Source organism: Megascapheus bottae, chromosome 10, assembly GCF_031878675.1.
Source record: "Megascapheus bottae isolate mThoBot1 chromosome 10, mThoBot2.hap1, whole genome shotgun sequence".
Classification (NCBI taxonomy): Eukaryota; Metazoa; Chordata; class Mammalia; order Rodentia; family Geomyidae; genus Megascapheus; species Megascapheus bottae.
This window is the reverse complement of record NC_143518.1, coordinates 40830486-40843307: the sequence shown is the minus strand read 5'-3', so window position 1 is coordinate 40843307 and position 12822 is coordinate 40830486. Positions and strand designations below refer to the sequence as shown.

The window sequence follows — 12822 nt, the reverse complement described above, 5'->3', positions numbered from 1 at the left end:
GCTAGGCAAGCACTCTACCACTAGGCCAAACTCGAAGCTTAGCTGTTGTAATTTCGGACTCTACAGATTTTTTTAAAACTCAATTATAAGGAGCCTAGTTAGCTCAGGGCAGTTCTCATATTTCTTACCTAAACACATCTACAAAGTCCCTTTTTGACCTAAAGTAAAATGCATTGATTCCAGAGACTTAAGAGATAGACATGTTTTAGAGCCCAGGATTCTGCCTAACACAAGTGTAGAGACAATTTTCTAGTTCTTCCATTCTATCTTAAGTCACTTGAACTTGTGGTGTGTAAAATGTCTGGGTCTAATAAGCATTGTTTGAGTAATCAGGAAGATTTTTATGCAATTTTATTTCCTAATCTACATAGAGATTATTTTTTAGTAAATGAAGAAATTCTATCTCAGTATCTGTTTTAGTTACTGTTGTATCCTCCTGACAAAAATACCTGCTATAAACTCCCTATGGAGGAAAAGATTTATTTTAGCTCACCATTCCAGAGATTTCAATCCATTCTGGCAGGGAGAATGTAGTGGAACAGCTAATATTATGGTGGCCAGGAGTGGGGGAGAGGGAGAGGGAGAGAGAATGGAGAGGGAAAGAAGAGGGAGAGAAGGAGAATGCTGTGCTATGCTATTTTTCTTCTTTCTTTTGTTTCATCTGGACCTTCCTCCTTTGAGATGGTCCTGCCCACATCCAGAGCAGACTTTCTCACCTTAGTTAATCCTTTCTTGAAGGCCCAGGGATATATTTTATGTTCTTCTCAATCTAATCAAGTTAGCTATCAAACTTAATCACCACAATAAATAGTTTGCACCTTTGACTGATGAGTATTGTCTATTAGGAGCTTAGAATAACTTATAAGTTTAGTTGCTGGGCTTTACAAAGTGATAGATGGCTTTGTTCTCAAAGTGGATATAGAAATAGTCAACAGATATATAAAGTGAATCTATTCTCTGTACATATAATTTATATGGCTCTATTTGTTCCCTCTCTGGTAAAGTGAGGAAACTCTCCAGTTCCTGCTTTCCATGGAGGCATTCAATGTGTCTAGAAGACCATGAAGTATGTTCAGTGAGTCAAGCAAACTCAGAAATCGTTACCAGGAATCTATCCTAACTCTCCTTGAAATCTGTTCTGCAGTGCTTGCCACTATCTGATGTCATGGAATTTAGGAGAGCTGGAGTTTGAACTGTCACTTTTAGGATACTTGGCAAAATAATTTTGTAGAGCAGACACATTAACAATGCCTGAAGTATCTCATACTTGTGATCCTACCTACTTAGGATGATGAAATCTGAAGATCATGGGATCATGGTTTGAAGCCAGGCCTGGCAGGAAACATTTATGAGAGTCTCATCTCCAATTAACCACTAACAAAAAGCTAGAAGCAACACTCTCTCTCTCTCTCTCTCTCTCTCTCTCTCTCTCTCTCTCTCTCTCTCTCTCTCTCTCTCTCTCTCTCGGCTGAAGAACAGCATCAGTGATGAGTAAAATGAGCCCTTTTTCAGTTACCAGAAATCTCCTCCCCTCCTCCCCATTTCCCCTCTCCTGTCTCTTTTCTTCTTAGTTCTCTTTTCCCTCTTCCCTTTCCACCTCTCACTTTTCCCCCTTCTTCCCTTCTTCCTCTCCCTTCACTTTCTCTTTACTCCATTCACCTTCAGAGGTGCTCACTATGTACAGCCAGTCTTTTTTCTTTATTTATTTTTTATTGTAATTAGTAAAAGGGTTACATGATATTTGCCAGATAGAAGGTGCGTTAATTCACATACATTGATACCCTTTCACATGTCTTGGTACCCATTTCCCCCCCCCCCCCCCACAGCCAGTCTTAAAGTCTTACTCTTCTTCCTTTTCAAAACTCTGCCTCCCAAGTGCTGGGATTGCAGGTACAAATCAACAACACAGCTACCTGAAATTTTGATTGGAAAAGATAATGCAGTGTCATTTATTGAATACTTATTACATATGGTACAGTTTCAAACACTGAGTATGTTTGAACCCATTTAACCTTTACCACAACCCCAAAGGTTTATTATTATCCAGTTATCCCTATGGGAGCAAGTAAAGCTTATTAAAGGTAAGCAATTCATTCAGGAAAATGTAGCAACTAAGTAAAGAATTTGGAATCCAAAGCTAAGCAGTTGGATGCCAGTACCCATGTAACTATTGTACCTTCATAGTAGCAGCTAATTAGTTTAATCCTATGTCAGATTTCTGCCCAAGTGTGTAGTGATCATGTTACTTTTTATCAGAGTATCCTAAACCAATCTGATATATCAGGAGAAACTGATCAAGGCCCATGACTCCTTGTCTGTCTCCTACTGGTCCCCTCCCTACCACATGTTCACACATACCACTCACATCATCCCTTCTTTGACTCTCGGAAGAAATGATGACATCACTGCTACTACACACTAGTAGCTGCTTATATTAAGGACTGGTGAAAATGAGTCAGTAGCCATTTACTGGAAAATGTGTGTGTGTGTGTGTGTGTGTGTGTGTTGTATTTCCCCACTGATGTAGTAACTTGGTTACAGTTTCTTGGTAACTCTACATTGTTCAGAGTAAATTTTAAAAATTGAAATGGCCTGGAAAATTCCCTTAGGGATGTCCTCATATTTTCAATCTCTAGTTCTCACTACTATAACAGCGAAACAAAAATCCAGTAGTCCTCTGGGTTTCACCTTTCCCCAACTTTTCCTTTGTGTTTGGCACCTACTCAAGATCCCCCTCCCCCTCCTTTCTTTTTTTTCCCAAAAATTTGCAAGTCAGAAATTTGAATCCATGACCTTGGGATTTCTTCACAGTAGCTTTTAAAATAGCTACTTCTAGGGATTTATTGAATAAGTCGAATATTACTGTCTTTCTCTAGAGAAGAATGAAATAAACTTGGGTGTTTTTTTTTTTTGTTGTTGGTTGAGGAGCTTAAGCTCTGGGCTTATTCGCTGTTCCTGAGTTCTTCAGCTCAAGGCTAGCGCTCTACGACCTGAGCTACAGTGCCACTCTCGGTTTTCTTGTGGTTAGTTGAAGATAAGAGTGTCACAGGGCGTTGAGCGATGGGCATCTCTCGGGAAACTGGTACAAGCACCACAAAACCAGGGGCAAAAGGAAGCCCTACCCAAGAAGCAGAAGTATGAGCTTGGACGTCCTGTTGGCCCCTTCGCATACATACAGTCGTAGTTTGAGGTGGCAACAAGAAATACCATGCGCTGAGGCTGGATGTGGGCAACTTTTCCTGGGGCTCAGAGTGTTGTACTCGTAAAACAATGATCATTGATGTTGTCTAAAATGCATCCATTAACGAGCTGGTCCGCACCAAGACCCTGGTAAAGAACTGCATCGTGCTCATCGACAGCATGCTGTATGGATCACACTATGCACTGCCCCTGGGCTGCGAGAAAGGGGCCAAGCTGACTCCTGAAAAGGAAGAGATTTTAAACAAAAAGCGATCCAAGAAAATTCAGAAGAAATATGATAAAAGGAAAAAGAATGCCAAAATCAGGAGTCTTTTGGAGAAGCATTTCTAGCAGGGGAAGCTTCTTGCCTGCATTTCATCTAGACCAGGTGGAGCAGATGGCTATGTGCTAGAAGGCAAGGACCTGGAATTCTGTCTGAGGAAGATCAAGGCCCGGAAAGGCAAATAAAGTCATTTACCATCTTTAGCTTATGTAGTAAAGGTGTTTATTGTTCTTGAAAAAAAAAGAAAGTGTCACAGGCATTAGTGCCTGAGCTGGCTTTGAATTGCTATCCTCAGATCTCAGCCTTTTGAGTAGCTAGGATTACAGGCGTGAGCCACTGGCGCCAGGCATAAACTTGAACCATGTATCTGCTGGTACATGAGTCCAAGGTGACTACCAGTAATGAAACAAATACACATGCTCAGGAAGCATAGAATTCAGTGTTGTACAAAGGATGCTTGGTTAATTTTTCTCATAAACACCTACTTCTGCTGCTGACATGCTGCCTTTCAACAAATCTAAAATCTTTGTCATTTAAATTTAAACAAATTAACTTTTAATTTGGGGAGCATCATTTGCTTTTTGGGCAAGCATGTTTCCCCACAATCAAGGGCAGAGAAACCTTCAGCAGATCACACAATTTAAACACAACTGATGATGACATGGTACTGAGAGTTTCTCTAAATCCATTGAACTATGTAATGTACACAGAGGAATTGAATTAAAAATTTTTGTTATAGGGGGCCTGGAGTTTGGCCTAGTGGTAGAGTGCTTGCCTAGCATGCACAAGGACGCGGGTTCAATTCCTCGGTACCACATACATAGAAAAAAGCCAGAAGGGGTGCTGAGGCTCAAGTGGTAGAGATCTAGCCTTGAGAAAGTCCAAGGACAGTGGTCAGGCCCTGAGCTCAAGCCCAGGACTGGCAAAAAATTTTTTTTGTTATTGAAATTCATTTTATTTTTAAATGTTATTTTTTTACCCAGTTTTGTCAAAACTATATGTGATAAATCCATGAGCAATGTAGATTTCCTATAGAAGTAGACAGTCTGAGAAATGACTTATAAGAGGTAAAAGCTTAAAGCCTGACACGTGATGCAGGAGGCAGGAAGTTCAAAAGCATGGTGTTAGTTGGTGAGGGCCATCCTGTTGCATTATAACATGGTGAAATAAATTCCATCAGGAACAGACCAAGCATGTGGTGGGTGGCTCAGTCTCTTGTCTTCTTACAACACTACAAGCCCCATCAGAAAGGCCTCATTTTGATGATCTCATCTACTCTTAATTACCTCCCCAAAGCCTCATCTCCAAAAATTACCAACATAAAGAATTTGAGGATTAAGAGATACAGAGGGTTATTCAAACATGGTAGTATGTTCAGTGGAATCCCAGGATATTAGGGCTGCAGGAGATAGCAGACTTTGTCCTTAGAGCCTAGAGCTGCTCCAGGACAGAATCCTTCTGTATACTTGATGTGACTTTGAGTGAACTACGTAAACTGATCATGACTCTTACCTGTGTGTGGAAACCATACCAGTCCTTGATTCAGTGTTTGGTAAAATGAGAGGATGACTATACAGCCATTAGGATCTTGGGCACCCAGTGCAGCCAGGAATAGCCAGCATAGAATGACAGGGCTCCAAAGTGACTCTGCTTGTAAAGCTAATGCATAGGGAGTGCAATTTCTGTCTGGAGCCTGTGAGTTCATGGCCTCTGCATGTTTGGTCATCCATGTGGGCCTTTAAAAACAAAACAAAACATTTTAGTAAGCTGGGAACCAGTAGTTCACACCTGTAATCCCAGATCCAGTTAACTACCAAAAAGCTGGAAGTTGAGCTATGGTTCAAGTGGCAATGTGCCAGCCTTGAGTGAAAACCTAAAGGAGAGCACCCTGTGAGTTCAAGCCTCAGTACTGATACCAAAAACACAAAACAAACAAAAATTCCAACCCAAACCCCCAAAGAACATTTTAATAATTTTTTCATAATCTCCTTAAATATCTGGAGATTTCAGGTAAAAACTTGGCTTCTTTAGAACATATGAGAGGATTTGAAAATCTCTTGCCTTCTTTCCTACATGACTGCAATAGTGCAATAGACTGGAACTTAGTAGGGGTCCCCAAGGGCACACTTTCCTCAAGTATTTGGGATGTGCCAGCTCAGAAGCATGTGACATAGTGGCTGCCTGGCAGGTGGAAAACCTCCAAGCTTGCACATGGTAACAGCAGTAGCTTTCGTCCCTGGAATAGCTGGAAAAGCAAGGACCCAGAAACCAGAGGTTACAGCCCAGCCATCCATGACTCTCGAAACTGAACTGTCAAGAATTTTACCAGTTATAGTAGCTTTGGGCACATTCACCAGAAAGTATTAAAGCAGTGGTCAATTATGTATTTGCATACTTGCCATATTAGGGTATTCAACAAAAAATTTAAAAGGAAGTTTTCAAAATCTGAAAATGACTACTCAAATAATGCTTTTCTTTTTTAGGGGAGGGACAGTAGTGGGATTTGAACTTAGGCAAGCACTTTACCACTGAGCCATATGCCACTACTTTTTGCTTTAGTTATTTGTCAGAATAGGGTCTTGTAATTTTGTTCCCTTACTAAGAGCCTCAGACTGTGATCCTCTTATCTATACTACTCAAGTTGCTAGAATTACAGGTGTGGACAACTGCAGCTGGCCTTCAAATAGTATTTTTATGGCTTTTCTTTTACATAAGCTAGGCACAGAAAGATAGTTACAAGGCCTCACTCTTGTGGAATGTATGTGTGTGCGTGTGCACACACTACTCCTGGGCCTTGAACTTAGGGCCTGGGCACTGAGCTATTTTTTTTCCCCTCAAGGCTTTTTTGCTCAATTGTTTTACTACTGGAGCCACAGCTCCATTCCTGGCTTTTTTGGTCACAGACTTTCTGCCCAGGCTGACTTCAAACTGTGGTCCTTGGAGCTCAGCTTCTTGAGTAGTTAGGATAAAAGGCTGGAGCCACTGGCACTCAGCTTCTTGTGTAGAATCTAAAATATTGAACTCATAGGAAAAGCAGAATGTGGTTACAGAGGTTAGGGTGTTTACTGTGTTAAAGAGCCATTGGGGAACTGTTAGCCAAGGGACAATTAAATTTGATAAGAAGGGGAAAAATAAAAAATAGGCAAATATAGAGAGATAGAAAAGAGATGAGTGATTACTTGAGACTAGGAAGAAGACAGATGGAAGAGGGGCTAGAAATTGAGAATGACTGTTAATAGTTGCATAGTTTCTTGGGTGATAATGTTCAGTCAATTGTGATAATGGTGGTTCATAACTCTGAACATATTAAAAACATTGGATTAAGCATTTTCAAATGGAATTATATCTCAGTGAAACCTTTATTTTTCCTTGCTGAGCTGGAGTTGAACCCATAGCCTTGAACCCATGCTAAGCAAGTACTCTATCACTTGAGCAAATCCTCAGCCATTCTTACTTCTTTTTTTTTTGGTGCCAGTCCTGGGGCTCAAACTCATCTTCTCCTTTGTTCAGACTAGCTTCAAACTCAACAACTCCTGTCTCTGCCTCATGAATAGCTGGAATTACCATGTCTACTTCTCAATAAAACTTAAATTAAAAACAAGAGATTGGGAATGTGGCTCAGTGGTAGAGTGTTTGCCTAGTATTGATGAAGTCCTGGGTTTAATTCCTCAGTACCACATAAACAAGAAAAGCCAGAAGTGGCACTGTGGCTCAAGTGGTGGAGTGCTAGCCTTGAGTAAAAGAAGCTCAAGGACAGAGCCCAGGCCCTGAGTTCAAGTCCCAGGACTGGCATGAAAAACAAAAAACAATAGTCCTTCCTCTTAAAAAGACAAAGAATGCTAATAAATAGCGACATAACTGAGAGTATTTAAAACGGTTAAAAGCAATACTCACTTTGCTTTTAAGTTTAAATTTCATGCAAGCCTCCTTTCTTAGGTATACATTAGATGAATAGTTCTCTTTTCCTCATCCTTTCCTCTTCACTTTTGAGTTTCAAATAACAGCTCTGAGCTCAGAGCTAAGAGCGTTCCTGAGTTCAAACAATTCAAGCAGCCTGGAAGTTGAGCACATTTGTTTTGGGCAATGAAGTTGTCTTTTGGGCCTTGATGGCTCTTTACCAGCAGGATAGTATTTCCAGTAATGACTGTGTACTTATGCTGACCTGTCCCTCACAGAACTCTCTTATAATGAGAAGTGAGGTTGCTGAGATGCCTGATCAAAGTAGCAGCATCCCTGGCTGTGAGTGAGGAGAGGTAGCTCCATGTAAGGAGATATTTAGGTTGATGACATACTGGAGAGCTTTTGCTTCACCTCTGAGATGTGAATGTGAGATGTAGGGTTAATAATCTCGGCAGCTAGGCTTTCAGTTTGCTTAGCAGTGAACTGTCCAATCAGAAGTCCATCCTTTTGTAGTCTCTAAAACCTTGATATAGTTGAATTATAGTCATCAAAACCCAAACCCCCAAACTTACGAGGCTCTTCTGGTCCTATAACCTGAAGTGATCAGATACAATAATGAAGAAAATAGGGTTCCCCAGAATCAGACTATCTGTATTTGAGCCCTGTCTTATCAGCAGCTATGAGGGTCTCAGTTTCTTCTGTCAAAGGGCAGTAAGGACTCAGTGTGCCTTATAGTAAGAACTCAACAATTATCACCTATTTTCCATCATCCTCAGTATTGTCTGCCACTCAAGTCACACATGCACTGAATATGAGTTATGAACAGCAAGTAATTGTGCTGTTTGGGATCTTCCCCTTTTCTCTTTAGTTCTTGAACTGTTACAGGAGAGAACTCCTCGGGTGCCAAATAGTCTTCCTGTTAGTAATGTTTTTAAATATATAATCAGTTAAACAAACAAATTTCCCTTACCCACCCCCCTCCATTTCCCCAGTAAATCACACTGAATGAGGGTGGGCTGAGATGTTGCCATGGGGATGCAGAATATTTTGTAAAACACTTGGCCTTGGGGACAATTGATGAGTCACACTCTGGGCTGGGTGGTGCAACTGCTTTCAATTAAAGCCTCCAACTGCACTACTTCTGGGGCAATAAGTGAGGAAAGTATCTGATCTAAGGGTTGGTTCATTTGTTGTGTGGACATTTTCTCCTATTTCCTTCTTATAGAGCTGTACATAGACATCACTTTGTTCTTCTATATGCCTCGGAATCGCAAACTTGGTACTGATAACTTCTGCTTTCTGTAAAGTCCCCACACAGTGAATCCTAGCTGAGACATTTTTTGTGGCCTTGTTCATTCTTCTCTGAGACCTGGCCTTTTTATATATATCCTTGAACATAAATCAGGCCTGCTCTAACTTATTCCACATTTTCTTTTATTTAAGGATAAAAGAGGATATTTTTCACCTGGAAATAATTGGCCATCCACAGGTAACAATGTCAGAAGTGAAAATTTATACTAGACAAGATGCCTTTGAAATTTACTAGCTAGAAGAAGTCAGAAAATTCTACAGCAATTTGGAGACTTGGAGAAGCAAAGTTCCACGTAGGCTATGCCATAGTCTTATTTGGATTAATATGTTCAGGGGATGCAAATATGGAGGAGGAGAAATCGCCATGGGCTTCAGTCAAAGGTAGCTTGACATTATCCTTGAAGGATGAAGAGAAAAAGAAAGCAGTGGTACAGAGGTCAGGTCCCAGCACTAGACTTAGGTCCATGTAGAGGTGTTAGGACAGGCCAGGGTAGAGGGCATTTTGCTGATGCACCTGGGGCTATAGTACATGCTGAGGGCCTAGGTTGGAGACTGTAATACCCCAAATGGAAGAGGACATATTAACACAAAGCACCAGCTCCAGTATCCCATCTGTGACACAGATCCTTGTGAGTTATTGGGGAAGTCATTTGTACTCTAGGCATCTCTTTCTTCTACAATAAAATAAGAGATTCAACTAGATGATACACAGTCTAGCTCAGAGAGGGGAAACCACTTTTCTTTTTATTATCTCTGATTCTGTACCGCCTACAACATTACCCTAATTCACCACTTACCCTTGTGTAATTTCACACAGAAAAGAAGAAGCTAAAGCTCCAGAGAGGTTAGCCAGGGACTTTAGTGGATGATCAGGGAAACAAATGAACAAATGATCAGCAACAACAAAACCAGGATTGCTTCCCTTGGTTTGTCAGAACAATGGTTTCTAACATGAACAGGAGAAAAAAGAATAAATGGTGGAGGCTTAGATCTACTATTAGTTTTCTGTTGTTACCATAACATTGCCACAAATTCAACCCCTTCAGGCTGCATTTATTGTCATACTGTTCTATATGACACATGTCAGACAGCCTCACTGGGCTAAACTCTAGGAGTTCACAGGATGTGTTCTTTTGAGGAAGTCAAGGAAAAGGACTTTCTTTGTTTATTTCTAACAGAATTTAGTTCTTTGGTGATGCATGACTGTTCTCCCACCTCCCTAATTCCTTGTTGGCTATTGTAGTCTGAAGCCAATTCTAGAGGCCTTCATTTCATGTTCCTTGACTCATGGACTTTTTTCTATTTTCAAAGCCAGCAACTGTGGGCCAATGCCTCTTCCTTGCATATGCCTTCTCCCTTCTCATTTTTCTAACACAGCTAGGAAAGTAGCTCTACTTTTAAGGAATAAATTGCTAAAACTTGGCTCTTTCCGATAAGACAGGATAATCTGTATCTCAATATCCTTAACCATTAATCACATCTGTAGTCTCCTTTGACATGTAAGGCACCAAGTTCCCAGGTTTTGATTAGAATGATAACATTTTGTAGAGAGTATTCTGCCTATCCTATGCCTGCAGGTAAAGATTTCTTAAGAGTTAAGAAACAAGTTGGTACTTGTGGTGCTGCCAAGGCCATCAACTTGTCTTCTAGTAACTGACTATTGTTCCTAGAGGAGAGGAAAATATTTGTTGAATACATGTTGTTTTCCTGGGATGGGTAGAGAGAAATCCTTTTGCTTTTCTTTTTCATTCAGGGATAATAAAGTAACTTGCTAATTCTATGAGAGTATAAATTCTTTGAAAGCAAATGTTAACAGCTGAACACAACCTTCTTCTCTGTCCCATAGAATCCTCTGCTTTTCTAGGGATTCTAGCTCATTTTCTTCAGCACTAACTACATCAGGGAATAGATGTTGGAACATACCAAAAATGAATGAATGTTTTTGATTTAATATTCTCAAAAAGGTTTTAATCAATGCTGGGTGCTGGTGTCTCATGCTTATAACCTTAGCTACTCAGGAGGCTGAGATCTGATGATTGCAATTTGAAGCTAATGTGGGCAGGAAAGTTTGTGAGACTCTTTCTTTCTTGCTTGTTTGTTGTTGTTGTTGTTTTTTGGGTCATGGGGCTTGAACTCTGGCCTGGGCACTGTCCCTGAGCTCTTCAGCTCAAAGCTATAGCCCCATCACTGGGCCTGAGTGCTGTCCCTGAGCTCTCCAGCTCAAGGCTATCACCCTACTCTTGAGTCATAGCCCCACTTCCTGTTTTCTAGAGATTAATTGGAGATAAGAGTCACTTGGCTTTGTAGGCTTTGTATTGCTCAAGCTGGCTTTGAACTGTGATTCTCAGATCTCAGCCACTAGAGTAGTTAGGATCACAGGCATGAGCCACTGTGCCTGGCTCAAGTTTGTGAGACTCTTATCTTCAGTTAATCACCAAAAACCTAGGAGTAGAGCTGTGGCTCAAGCCAAGAGCTCAGGGACAGTGCCCAAGCTCTGAGTTCAAGCCGCAGGAAAAGCATACAGTACACAAAATAGGCTAATTAATTTCTAGTTTTCATATTATCTATCCACCTAGGATATGAACTTCAGATTAGATAATTTTTGAACTTTTTTTTCAATGCTGTGTATTAAACTCAGGTCCTTATACATGTAAGAGGATTGCTGTTCCATCCTGAGCCCTGAAATGGTTACAAGAATGAGTAAAAGTTGATTCATTCATTCAGTATTTATTGGTTACTGACTGTATGTAGAACTCAAGCAGTTCAAAGATCATTAATGAGGCAGGTTATTCTAATAAAAAAAGTCATCTAGCCAAATCTATGTTCATGAGAAAAGTTTGGCCTTGTTAAATTGGAATTTGTGCATGACCCACAATTGTTTCATGATAAGACCCAGAGTTTTCCTAGAGTTATTTCCATTTGGTTGATTAATTATTAAAAAGCTTGTCTTTGCTTTATAGTAGAAAGAAAAAGGATACTGTTCTATAAATTTCTCTTAGCATTTCTCTGGAATAATATATTTTTTTCTGGCATCATCTGGGAGAGAAAGGAACCAGATTTTGTTTTGAAGAGGATGGAAATACTGCATTCCAAAGCTATTTACTCTGCTGGTTGATTCTTGATAAGTAGAACTGGGAAACTGTAGCTTGGGGGAAAAAACATCCAGATTTTTTTCCCCACTAAATCTGATACATAACTTTACTGTACATTAATTTGTGTGTGTGTGTGTGTGCGCGCGTGCGTGTGTGTGTATGTGTGTGCGCGCTCATGTGTGTTCCTAGGACTTGAACTCAGGGTCTGGGCACTTTCCTTGAGCTTTTGGCTCAAGACTAGCACTCTACCACTTGAGCCACAGCTGTACCAGCTCCATTTGAGGATTTTTGGTGGTTAATTGGAGCAAGAGTGTCATAGACTTTTGTGCCTCAGCTGGCTTCAAACCTTGGTCTTCAGATCTCAGCCTCCTGAGTAGTATTACAGGGTGAGCCATCAGTGTCCGGCTTAATTTGACAGCACTTTTAATCTGAGCAGTTTTTCTTCATGGAGGAAAACATTTTAGTTCTGGATATTAGTGAATACTAAGAACACAAACATAAAGGGAAAACAGACTGGATCCAACCTTAAGCTGTTACTGTTAATTCTGCTTTTCCTATAGATCACATAACCTCTCTAAAGTTACAATTTCCATAACCACGAAATAATATAACCCTATATTAGGCAGAGTCCTGTGTCTTTTATTTTTATTTTTATTTTTTTCCTTTTTGTTGGTCATGGGGCTTGAACCCTGGGTCTGGGCATTGTCCTCGAGCTCTTCAGCTTAATGCTAGCACTCTGCCACTTGAGCCACAGTGCCACTTCCAGTTTTCTAGTGGTTAATTGGAGATAAGAGTCTCACAGACTTTCCTGCCTGGGCTGGCTGAGGATCCTGAGGTCCTCAGATCTCAGCCTCCTGAAGTGGTTAGGATTACAGGCATGAGCCACTGGTGCCTGGTAAGTCTTGTGTTTTTTAACAACAGAAACCAGTTACATATCTACGTATATCTTGAAGCAACAAGACTATACACTGAAAAGGCAAAGGGTAGCTTATAGAATTTCTAGGAGCAATAGGAACAAAGTAGGCCAGGCAACCATGAGGATGGCAGCTGAAGCAA

General features: G+C 40.6%; 1 long non-coding RNA gene and 1 pseudogene across 1 annotated transcript in view; both read left to right on the top strand.

The window, feature by feature from the left end:
• Positions 1-12822, top strand: part of LOC150058251 (uncharacterized) — an 81735-nt gene that overhangs the window by 16079 nt on the left and 52834 nt on the right. The gene's annotated exons all lie outside the window — the stretch shown is intronic.
• On the top strand, positions 1062-3648 carry LOC150058254 (small ribosomal subunit protein eS8 pseudogene; annotated as a pseudogene).